General features: G+C 38.3%; 2 protein-coding genes across 8 annotated transcripts in view; one reads left to right on the forward strand and one right to left on the reverse strand.

The window, feature by feature from the left end:
• Window positions 1–12,444, forward strand: part of LOC105482769 (dimethylarginine dimethylaminohydrolase 1) — a 255,199-nt gene that overhangs the window by 170,216 nt on the left and 72,539 nt on the right. The window lies entirely within an intron of this gene.
• The window catches only part of LOC105482767 (uncharacterized), a 158,058-nt gene that overhangs the window by 30,699 nt on the left and 114,915 nt on the right, over window positions 1–12,444 (reverse strand). The window lies entirely within an intron of this gene.

Here is a 12,444-nt window from a genome sequence, read left to right on the forward strand (position 1 = left end):
ACAGTGGCTCACACCTGTAATCCCAGCACTTTGAGAGGCCAAGGCAGGAGGATCACTTGAGGCTAAGAATTCAAGATAAGCCTGGGCAACATAGTCAGACCCTGTCTCTACCAAAAAAAAAAATTAAAAATATTACCTAGGGGTGGTGGTTGTGTACCTGTAGTCTTAGCCATTTGAGGGGCCGAGGCAGGAGGATTGCTTGAGCCCAAGAGTTTGAGGCTATAGTGAGCTGTGATTGCAGCACTGCCTGGGTGACATAGCAAGACCCTGTCTCTAAAAAAATTAATTAAAATAAAAGTAAAATACATTGCTTTCAGAACACATTAAAAAGGAACTAGATGCAAAATAGTTTTGAAAATGTTTTCTTTCAAGTAAGATAGTAAATGTGCTTCTTTTTAAAACAAAATGACGTATAACTGAAAATCTGATTCTACAGTTCAATAATAGGAATTTTAAAAGAGCTCAAAAGCTGCTTCTTGGTCAGATGCAGTGACTCATGCCTATAATCCCAGCACATTGGGAGGCCGAGGTGGGTGGATCACTTGAGCCCAGGAGTTTGAGACCAGCCTGGACAACATGGTGAATGAAACCCCATCTCTACAAAAAAATTGTTAAAATTAACTGGGCATGGTAGTGGGCGCCTGTGGTCCCAGCTACTTGGGAGGCTGAGATGGGAGGATTGCTTGGGTCCAGGAGATCAAGGTGACAGTGAACCTTGGTCATGCAGCTGTACTCCAGCACGGGCAATAGAGTGAAACCCTCTCTCAAAAAAAAAAAAAAAAGAAAAGAAAAGAAAAAAGAAAAGCTGCTTCTCTTGAAATTCAAGGTAAAATTATATTTCATCCTCATTACAATTCTTTTTCCTAAAAGTAAATATAAACCATGCTATTCTATTCTGTATGTGCTATTTAGACTATATCTGATGTAGTTAGTCATTCTCTACTGCTCCCAGGAAGTGAATAAATTTAGGTAAAAAGAAGATACCAATAATGAAAGATTTCACTTTTCATGAATGTTTTCACAGTAGGCGCCCTCTTCATTTTAGAGGTGTAACCTCTTGGAGAAAAGGATCAATTCCTGTAATTTTATTGCTAGACTGTGTCAACACAGTGTATTATGAAAGCTACATTTAAGCAGCACCAAGATCGTCTTTTAATGATGATAGTGTTAGTCTGCTGTACTCAAAAGCGTTCACTCTTTAGCCCAGTGTTCTGGTATTATATAAAGCTTTAGAAACCCTGGACATTTGCCTATGATGTCTTTGAAGAAGGCAATCACATTGTGGGCATGGATCATATCTCTCTGCTTACATTTTTATGGTTTTCATTTATGTACCATTGTACTGCAGAAGGGATAGAAGGCAGCTTAGAAGGATATATATATAATAAAGGTAGAATCAATCAAAAGATGGGTACAGGAATAAGATAAAATGATTACCATTAGGTGGAGCCAGGAACACAATATACCATCTACACACTGTTATAGATGGGTCACAAATTCCACTGAAAGCTTTCTAACCAGCAGCATAAAGAAGTAAACCTGGTAGGTATTTTAGTCTATGAGGACCTAAAGATACAGGCAGGTCGGTTTCTGAGAAGTGAAAATGTCATTGCTACTAAGCTCAGAGAAAAATTTCTTCCTGGGGATCACATGTGGACAGTGTATAATGATATAAATAGCATCATCTACCACATTTTTACCAGTAGGTACAGTTCAGTTAATTCAATAGTATAGAAAGTAAACTCTCTAATTCAGATGTACATTTTAGAATTTCTGCAAGAGTAGGCCAGGCACAGTGGCTCACATCGTAATTCCAGCACTTTGGGAAGCCCAGGTAGGCAGATCACCTGAGGTCAGGAGGTCGAGACCAGCTTGGTCAACATGGCAAAATCCTCTCTCTACTAAAAATACAAAAAACAACAGCATAAAAAAGCCAGGCATGGTGGCACACACCTGTAATCCCAGCTACTTGGGAGATTGAGGCAGGAGAATAGCTTGAATCCAGGAGGTGGAGGTTGCAGTGAGTCGAGATTACACCACTGTACTCCAGCCTGGGCAACAGATAGAGACTCTGTCTCAAAAAAAAAAAAAAGAAAAGAAAAGAAAATAATTTCTGCAAGAGTAGACTATGTGTCCTTCAGGCAGTCCTCCCTGATTGTTTTTGATAAATAATGCCGGTGAGCTCAAGGTTTTTTTGCTCAACAATTGGCTGGGATACAGCAAAACAAGGCCAAGATTCTCCAAAGAAAAAAATATTTGAGTCCACTTGGGCATTTCAAGAACAAAATTACAATAGATTTAGTTTTAAAGAGCAAAGCTGACTTTATTGCAATTCTAGAATCGGGCAACATTTTATGCCATAAAATACAATAAATTTGCCAGTTAGTTGAACAGAAGGGGTTGGTTTTATAGACAGGGCTAAGGAAAGCAAAAATGAAAAACAAAAAACAGATTGATTATTTCAAAGTGACTTTCCTTGAAAGGCAGGGACAGGGAGGCAGAAAAATAGAAAGATTGGTTAGCATCAGATTACTTTTAAGGATTAAAACAGAGGGAATTATTATCCTACTGATTGAAGATTGATACTGGCCTATTTGGGAAATTGGCTGCTATCTCTCCTGCTTTCTTGGAAGGTCATATAACAGCTTAGTTTCAGTTTGGTGATGTGGAACTTCAGCATGGATAACTCCATTTTGATTTTTAGTCAAGTCTGTTGGGGCCTAATGCAGGAGCTGTGGGGCCTAGTGCAGGAGCTTAGTCCAAAACAGTGGCCTCCTATATTTTTTATTTAACAATTTTCCCCTTTCAGTCACGCTTTCATCTAGGCGAGTGCGTGACCAAAACTAAGAGCATTAGTGCTACTCTTATCATCATGTTGGGTTTCTGGTCTCTACAAGTCATTCATAGGTTATGGTGTACTCATCATCATGTATTTCTTTGAGTTTTTGTCATTCCAGCAGAAAAGAGACTCTTCGGTGTTTGATGAATGACTGCGTACAAACTTTTAAAACTTTTTGAGAGGATGTCGTGTACCAGAGAAACTACTATTATGACTATCAGAAGGATAATGCCAGGAGTTTGGATTATGCTCCTTTATCTAGGATCCCCATAAACTAAACCAACTGAAATTAAATAGATCAAAGAATGAGCCAGGCCAGATACTCATTATATCTATGGGTGGCAAGCAGTATTAGCAGTTGCACAGATTTCTCCCTGTTCAGTTAGTCGGTAGAAATTCTGTCACCTAGCATTCCAGGAATGGGTTACACTAAAGCAGACAGTACTAACTCTGTAAAAGAGATCACTAGTACAATTTGAACAAACAGTTGCATTAGGGATGTTGCTGAAGTTACCCACTAGGTGGACTAAAGGATCTCAGGTTTTTGAAGGATTCAGATTTGACATAACAGATTCAACATGCTGTCAGATTACCCACAAAAACTAAGGACTGTGAAACTTCAACCATAGCCTTATTCTGCCAAGTGAAAGAAGTAGGCATAAGCAAGGAAAAATTAAGGGGTAAGAATATTATAAGTGTTCATCTGATGGTCTTGTTAAAAGCTGTCCACGGCATGCAGTTAACAAATTCTCATCCTGGTTTGCAGTTTGAATGTCCCTGGTTGTGGCGTTAGATATTCTGGTGAACTCTCTGTATGGCAAACACATCACACATGAGACTTGTCCCTTGAAATTTATATCAAGTTGTCCAGTTTAGCACTTTTGCTCTTAGTCGAAGAGTTGAAGCTAGATATTGGAGGGCACTAAAAGAATTCAGGATCCAGTCCAGTCTAGGGAAAAATAAACAAGGCTACAGTCTACTAAAAGGTGTACTATAGTTTTTCTTTTGCAACATAACTTTTCTCTCTATAGGCACCCCCCATTTCTACCAAAGATAATCAGAGTAAGACTAATTTGTCTGCAAAATAAGTTTCGTCTCATTAAACTTCACCTGATTATTTTATATAAGTACAGCAAGAATAACCACACAGTTCTTTTTAAATTTGCTTTGCTAGAAATTTTGATAAGGAAACTCAGATTAGACTTTTAAAAACCTCTCATCACTAGGAAGCTAAACCAAGGCCAACATCAGACTTTGTCCATGGTTATCTAATATCTTGAGGTTCCTAGGCCTGCCAGGAAGTGACAACTTTTTACTCACTGTAATGCTGTGTGTTAGTCCATTTTACATTGCTATAAAGGAATATATGACACTGGGTAATTTATGAAAAAAAAAAAAGAGTTTATTTGGCTTACAACTTTGCAGGCATCTCCTTAACTTCCAGTGAGGTCCTCAGAAAGCTTTTATTTATGGTGGGAGGCTAGGGGAGTCAGTGGAGTCACATAGCGAGAGAGGCCTCCCACCAGGCCCCACCTTCCACACTGGGGATCAGATTTCAGCATGAGTTTCAGAGGGGTAAACATCCAAACTGTATCACACTGGGAATCCTTGAAACCAGGCATTCTATTAATTCTCAAAAATACTACATTTCAGTCAAAGCCTTGGTAATTAAACCAGTGTTTCCAGTTGTATCATGTAATACAGAGAGCAAATTCTTTTTGAGCTTATGAAAATAATCATATTAAGGAGAAAGATGGAATGTTTCAATCTTTGTTGATGAAAGTGTACTCTACCAAACTGTTGGGAGTTAGAGACAGCTTTAAAAAATCGTTTCTTAAATCTGGAAAATAAAACATTAAGAGAACCAGCAGTGTATTAAAAAGCTATAAGAACACATAATTTTTCCTCATCAGTTTTTCAGTCTAATGTAATTAATCCCTGCTCTGTTTGATCTTAGTTAACAGTTTCACTAATCTATCAGTTTCTTTCTTAGAGTTCTACAAATTCTTACCCAATCCAGTGCTATCAAAGTTATCACAAACCTGTACTTGTCAGAATTTTTTCCATTCTTTCCATGAACTTCTTTGAAGATTATAGTTGTTGCAAAAAGCTTTCAGAACAGCATCAGAATAAAGCAATTAACTGAGGACAGTAAGACTTAAAATAGCCATCATTAAAAACTTGATGAGAGTCCATAACGGACAAATAAATTGTGTTATTTCTGTGGCATACAACATTTTAACATAATAACCAAAATTATGATTGATTTCTAGAAATTTAATGCAATTTTGAAACACTTTTTTTTTTTCTTTTTTTTTTTAAGGCAGGGTCTCACACTGTCACCCAGCCTGGAGTGCAGTGATGTGATCATGGCACACTGCAGCCTCTGCCTCCCGGGCTCAGGCGATCCTCCCACCTCTCAGCCTCCGGAGTAGCTAGGACTACACCTGTGTGCCACCATGCCTGGCTGCTCTTTGTATTCCTTGTAGCAATAGGGTTTTACCATGTTGCGCAGGGTGGTCTTGAACTCCTGGACTCAAGCAGTCTGCCCACTTCAGCCTCCCAAAGTGCAGGAATTGCAGGTGTGAACCACCACACCTGGCCTGAATAAATATTTTAATAACATATCTATACAAATGTAAGGAAAAAAAGGTTAAACGTTATTTCTTATTGACAATATTTCCCATATAATTTAACATATCAAATAAACTTAATTGGTTTAATATCTGTCTTTTGGACTTCCGGGTGGCTGTGGTTTGGATGTTTGTCTCCCAAATCTCATGTTGAAATTTGATCCCCAATGTTGGAGGTGGGGCTTAATGGGAGGTGTTTGGGTCACGGGGGTGGATCCCTCATGAATGGCTTGGTGTCTTCGTTGTGATGAGTGAGTTAATGGAAACTATTAGTTCCTGTGAGAGCTGGTTGTTTAAAAGAGCCTGTCACCTCCCCACTCCTCTCTTGCTCCCTCTGTGGCCATGTGATCTCTGTACTGTGACTCCCTTTTGCTTTCTGCCATGAGTGGAAGCTTCCTGTGGCTTTTGCCAGATGCCCAGTCTTCCAGCCAGCAAAATTGTGAGTCAAGTAAACCTCTTTTCTTCATAAATTTTCCAGCCTTAGGTATTCCTTTATATCAGCTCCAAAGCGACTAAGACAAGGGGACTTAGAATTTCATTTTGGGAAGTTTGTCAAAAAGATTCAAACACTTGATCAAAAATAGGATTACAGGTCACTGTGAAAATAATACTCATTTAACCACAGTGATAATTGAAATACTTCAAAAGAAGTTACATAGCTGTAGAAAATCTTAACTCTTATAATAAAGAGAAGACTCAGTTTTCCTAAGTAATTAATGACCTAAGAAAGAAAACATGAAGCACAAAAATTATTTTGACAAAATACAGAATCTTTCTTTTCTAGGCCACATATCTAAAAAGTCTCACAATTTTTAAATAAGAAAAGATCAGTACTTCAAGAAAACCTTGTTTTAAAAATAAAGCTTAATTTTTAGAAAAACCTAAACACAATTATTTCTTAATTTTAGCCAACTTGATCACACTCAAAATTCCTTTCATAAGATTCATCTTCCATAAATCTTCTAAACCTTGCGAAGACCTCCTGCAGCTTGCTCAAACCTTCAGTTTTGTCCCATGCATTCTACTTTTTCTTTTCTTTTTTTTTTTTTTGAGATGGAGTCTCACTCCTGTTGCCAAGGCTGGAGTGCAATGGCGTGATCTCAGCTCACCGCAACCCCTGCCTCCCAGGTTCAAGCGATTCTCCTGCCTCAGCCTCCTGAGTAGCTAGGATTACAGGCATGCACCACCACACCCAGCTAATTTTGTATTTTTAGTAGAGACAGGGTTTCTCCACATTGGTCAGGCCGGTCTTGAACTCCCAACCTCAGGTGATCTACCCGCCTTGGCCTCCCAAAGTGCTGGAATTACAGGCATGAGCCACTGCGCCCAGTCTTCTTTTTCATATTGAAACAACCACTCATTCTACCTTAGGGCAAAAATGTACTTTTCTTTTTCCCTTATCTTTCTGACCACACAAAATTAGTCTCTTTTCAACTTTCTTTACCAAAAATATATTCTCAGACTTAGAACTTTTTTGTATCTCTTTTTCTTAATAGTTCCTTCCTGCCTTGTTTCCATTTTCTTCATAAATCTATATTGTGAAAAGCCTTTAACCTTTGAATTAGCTGAAATTACTCTTTTCTACAAAACGTATTCTCATGACTTTTTATAAATTTTCTCACCCAAACACATTTTACTTTCTCTTGGTATACTTTGCATATATAATTACATATATTAAGTAGAATTTTTAACTTTTAGTAACTTTAATTTCTAGTGAAACCTAGGAAGTAAGCAATTTTGAACTATTATATACCAACATTTTATAACAACACAAGGTAACAAAGTATCTATACTTTAATCATGTTTAGCAATTAATGTGTCAGTGTTCTAACTTACTTGGAAATGACTGACATTTCATGAATATTTATTACTTAATCATATGACTTTAAGATTATGTTACCTGAAGATTTTCGAAACTATGAAAGGTATTTGAGGTAGTCTCTTAGCCTGTTTTCTTTTGCTGTAACAGAATAGGTAATTTGTAAAGAAAAGTGGTTTATTTAGCTCATGATTCTAGAGGCTGGAAGTCCAAGACGGGGCAGCCCATCTGGTCAGTTTTTGGTGAGTGTCTCATGTTGCATCATAACATGGTAGAGAAACAGAAGGGAAAGCAGGCGTGGAAAGGGGATAAAACACAGGCGTGACCTCACCTTGTAACAACCTGTTCTCCTTTGAGAACTAATCCAGTCTTGCAGAATTAACCCAGTCTCAGGAGAAAGATATTAATCTATGTGATTGACCTAATCATCTCTTAAAGGCTTTACCTCCCCACACCTGTTATATTGGCAATTAAATTTCAACATGAATTTTGGTGCGGACAAACCACAGCAAACCATAGCAGTTAGTGCAGTTTTTCTGATAAAATATTATATTTTATAGCTTACTTTTTCTTTAAGCCAATTAATTAAAGCTTTTTCATATATTTTGATAGCAAAATATCACATACATATAACACATGTAGACATACACACAGAAGCAGATCTTAGAGCTTTTATAAGATTCTCTATTTGCCAGGTTTTCAATAGTTTCTCTTTCTTCTTTAGACTGTCAATCTCCTGATTACCTATTCTGTTGTTTTTAAATTATTGTTAATTTTTTGTTAAATATATAAAATAAAATAAATACAAATAAAAATTTATTGTTAAATTATTGTTAAATATTTTTAAGTTATTGTTAGCTAGGTAACCCTAAGTTTGCACTTCCAAAGACATGACTCTTAGGTGAGATGAACTTACCTAATGTAAGATGAACTTACATCCCAAAGCACACAACTTGGATCTAAACACCATTATTTGCTGGGACAAGGGCAAAGAGTAAGACCCCATAAGACAAGATGGGCAGGAAGAGTGCTCTAAACACAGTTAAGGTTTGTTGTGTAAACTTTAAGCCAATGTCCTTTTCACTGTAAAATTTTCTAGTGGTTTTAGGTGCAGAGAAAGAGATGCCCTTAGAAATGGAGATTTTCTTTATAGATGTAAATTTCTTTTACAAAGAGTTTTTAAATAGCCAGCTAAATGTTAGAAAGTTGTATTTTGGAGACCAATTTAGTACAATATGTAGTCATTTTAGATTGTTTCTTAATTGAATCACTGACTTCAGTGTAGAGCCCTCTAATGAATAGGACAAAGAAGGCATTTTCTATGCCTGGACTCATGAATAGAACTGGATTTGATATTCCTGACAACTGAAATTTTCTTTTTTATTTTGAGTGAGAGGTTGTCCCCACTTTTATAAAAGTGGGGCTTAAACTGTATGACTTATGCCTCAGTCTTCTGATCTGTACACTAGAGGGTAATAATATCTCCTTCAGATGGATATTTTAAGAAGTAAAGATGACATATAGTGTATAGACCAATGCTGTATTAGTTGTTGATGTTATTGTTATTGCTATTAAGGAGTGTCTTGTGCAAAATAAGTATTTTGTTTGAGGGAATAAAACAAAAGAATGGGCAAGTGAATTATTATAGAGCAAAATGACCTAGGAGAGACCAAATACCAGGAATCAGCCAAGTATGTCAGATACTTAGAGTGTCCTTGTCAAAGACCTTTGGAAACTACAGGACTTTTATTCTTGTATCAGTCCCCATGAAGTCAGGATCTGTGAAGGGTCTGAGATTTTACAGCATTGGCAAGCCAACAGTTTAGCTTGTTACAGAAGACTGGTAACACCTACATCAGAGACAGAGGACTTTATTATTCACGGCCCAGCAAGCAGCATGAGTGTCATGTTGGTGTCAATTCCCCATGTCTTCCCCAAACTCATGAAGGTAACAAAGACAGGCATGGGTTTAAATGGGTGTTGTGTACTCAGTGGATTTGTGTCACATTTGAGGAACATTGAGTTTAGGGAACTTAATGCTTTTATAGTGAGCCATGAGGAAGGGATGGAGGAGGAGATGGAAGCTACTTTACTTCATTTCTCAAGATGTTCACTGAAACACAACCCAGAGAAATGACCTGAGTAAAGAGTAATCAAGGCCTTGCATTCTTGACCCGTCAAGAAGCTAAGGACATTCAAGGTTCATTGTGAATTGTCCATCCCAATAACCCAGCCCCTTAGCCTGCTTGACAAGGGCTCTGAGAACAGCTTTGGGTTCTGCCTACTGATACGAATAACCAGGCTTTATATAGCTGGTGCTGAGGTCAAACAGCAGCAGTAGCACTATTAGCACCATCAGTTTTCAGCTTAGGTGAACCAGAGGTAAACCAGGTCCAGGCATTGAAGGGAATCTCTGTGAATCGAGGACCTTGTTGAGCCCATGGATTTGTTTTAGGTGGCAGAGTGGGAGATAATGTTTTCCCCAAAAGGATAGCTACTACTGTATGCAAAACTGAGATGTCACTAGGGCCAGGCCAGCCATAACTTCAAACACATTATTTTCATTTGGCCAGCAAACGGACCCTTTCCTTGTAGTTGTGTCGTAGTTGACCCACCTCCAAATGGGAATGTCAGGCCTGAGAGTCACAAGACATCCATGGGTCAGGGGTTCATTTTCTTTCTTTTTTTTTTTTTTTTTTTTTTAATAGATGGAATTTTGCTCCGTTGCCAGGCTGGAGTGTGCAGTGGCACAATCTCCGCTCACTACAACCTCCAACTCCCTAGTTCAAGCAATTCTTCTGCCTCAGCCTCCCGAGTAGCTGGGATTACAGGCACATGCCACCACACCCAGCTAATTTTTGTATTTTTAGTAGAGATGGGGTTTCACTATGTTGGCCAGACTGATCTTGAACTCCGGACCTCGTGATCCACCCACCTCAGTGCTGGGATTACAGGTGTGAGCCACCGTACCTGGCCCAAGCGTTCATTTTCTAACAAGAGCTCAGTAGCACTTACGTTATGAGTTGAATTGATGCCTTCTCAGAATTCATATGTTGAAGTCCTAACCCCTAGTACCTCTGAATGTGATCTTACCTGGAGATAGAGTCTTTAGAGTGGTAATCAAATTAAAATGAGGTAATTAGAGTAGGCCCTAATTCAGTATGACTGTGGCTTTATAAGAAGAGGAAATTTGGACATAGAGGCATGCATACTAAGATAATACAATGTGAATATGAAGACAGCTATCTATAAGCCAAGGAACGAGGCGTAGCACAGATGTTTTCCTCATAGCCTTAGCAAGGAACCAACCCTGCAGATACCTTGATTTCAAGTTGCTAGCCTACAGAACTGAGACAATACATTTTTGTTGCTTAAGCCAAAAACAAAAACAAAAATGGAGTTTAATGTAGAATCTCAGAACTCACCACTAAAGAACTTATTCTTGTAACCAAACACCACCTGTTCCCCAAAACCTATTGAAGTTTTAAAAAATTTTTTAAATAAATAGATAAAGTAGAAATCACAGTTGTGGTGTCTACCTACAGGGTAACAACTGGAGCTTCCCCCAAAGGCCTGTCAATCCTGGTGGTCAACATGGAGATTATCAGAGGGTAGACAGCCTGTTTATAATGTTTTCCCTGGAAATATTTGGAGCAGTCTCTTTTCCGGCGTCCTAGTTGCTTGCACCAATAACAACAGTTTTTTGGAAACTGTTTTTTCAGTCATTTATTAAAGAAGTGCCCCAGAGTAGGCCCGAAGGCCAGCCTAGGTTGTTTTTGCCATCCAACTGAAACACTTTGGTAATGGCTTTCAAAAAGTTATTTGCATTGTTTCCCTGCTTTCCATAATGGACCAGGTGGGGCTTGTCAGGTAATACCATTCTGCCGCTTTCACCCATTTTGTGGCTTCTCTAATTCTCACCAGTATGTGTATTAGTTGGTTGAGATCAGATATCCTGGGGTTATAAGTTTCAATGAAGACCCTAAATTTTTCCTAAATTTTTATTTATTTATTTATTTATTTATTTATTTATTTATTTATTTAGGGATGGGGTCTCACTCTGTTGCCCAGATTGGAGTGCAGTGACATGATCATAACTCACTGCAGCCTCAAACTCCTGGGCTGAAATGATCCTCCCACCTCAGTCTCCCAAGTAACTGGGGTTATAGGCATTTGCCACTATACCTGGCTTCTCTTCAGAAAATATCTGGAGGTCTTCTGTAGGTTTAGGAAATTTTCAAACTATGACCCTTGGCTCTGTTTTTGTCCAAAGAGTATAAGTCACTCAGGGATTATTTCCTGAATTTGGGGGTAGTTTTTTTCTTATAAGGAAACCATTTAACTGTGTTTTCAAAAAAGCAAGGCATTTAAGACAGAGTTAGTAGACTGACTATTCAGGCAAAGACAGAGGGGAGCAGAATAAGTCATGTCAATGTTACTGTCCTTGGTATGACGATATCTCGCATTTTTAACTTTTTATTAGTTCTTTTCAATAAATTTTTTTAAAAAGCAATTTTAGAATCCTGTTGTCTGCTTGAGGCTTCTGAATGTCAATTAGAATAACAATCCCATTCTCTTTGCCTAATTATAGAAATTTAGGATTCAAGTACACTTATATGAATGGTCTTGTTTATCTGGAACCTTCTATATGGTAGCCATTGTAATTCTGTATTATCTGTAGTAAGATTTGATATTTGCAGCTTCCTGAGCCATAATTCTATACATGAAAAAGGCAGGCATACTGGAAGGCAGAGTTGTTAGATGTTTAGAAATTAAGGATCCCATTTTTATATTGGATTTTGGGTCTCTCAGAGCTAGGATGGCTTTGGCTCTAAGATCTCAGTGCTGAAGAAGAGAACAAATAAAGAGGCCCCTGCAGTAACAACCACTTACTGTGACTACCATCAGTTATCTTAAAAGTTGGCACTGTGGTAGGGGGGTGGGGGTGGCACCTCCATGCCCTCTTTGGGTACATTACCATCCCAGCACATCCATGTGTTCACCAACCCCAAAGCTTATCAAATTTTGTTGTTCAGAAGTTTTTATGGAGTCTAATCTCCAGTCCTTCCCCACTCCCGTTTCCTGGAGGTCAGTAGGTGACATCGTTTGGCTATGTCCCTACCCAAATCTCATCTTGTAGTTCCTATAATCCC

This window comes from Macaca nemestrina, chromosome 1 (genome assembly GCF_043159975.1).
Source record: "Macaca nemestrina isolate mMacNem1 chromosome 1, mMacNem.hap1, whole genome shotgun sequence".
Classification (NCBI taxonomy): Eukaryota; Metazoa; Chordata; class Mammalia; order Primates; family Cercopithecidae; genus Macaca; species Macaca nemestrina.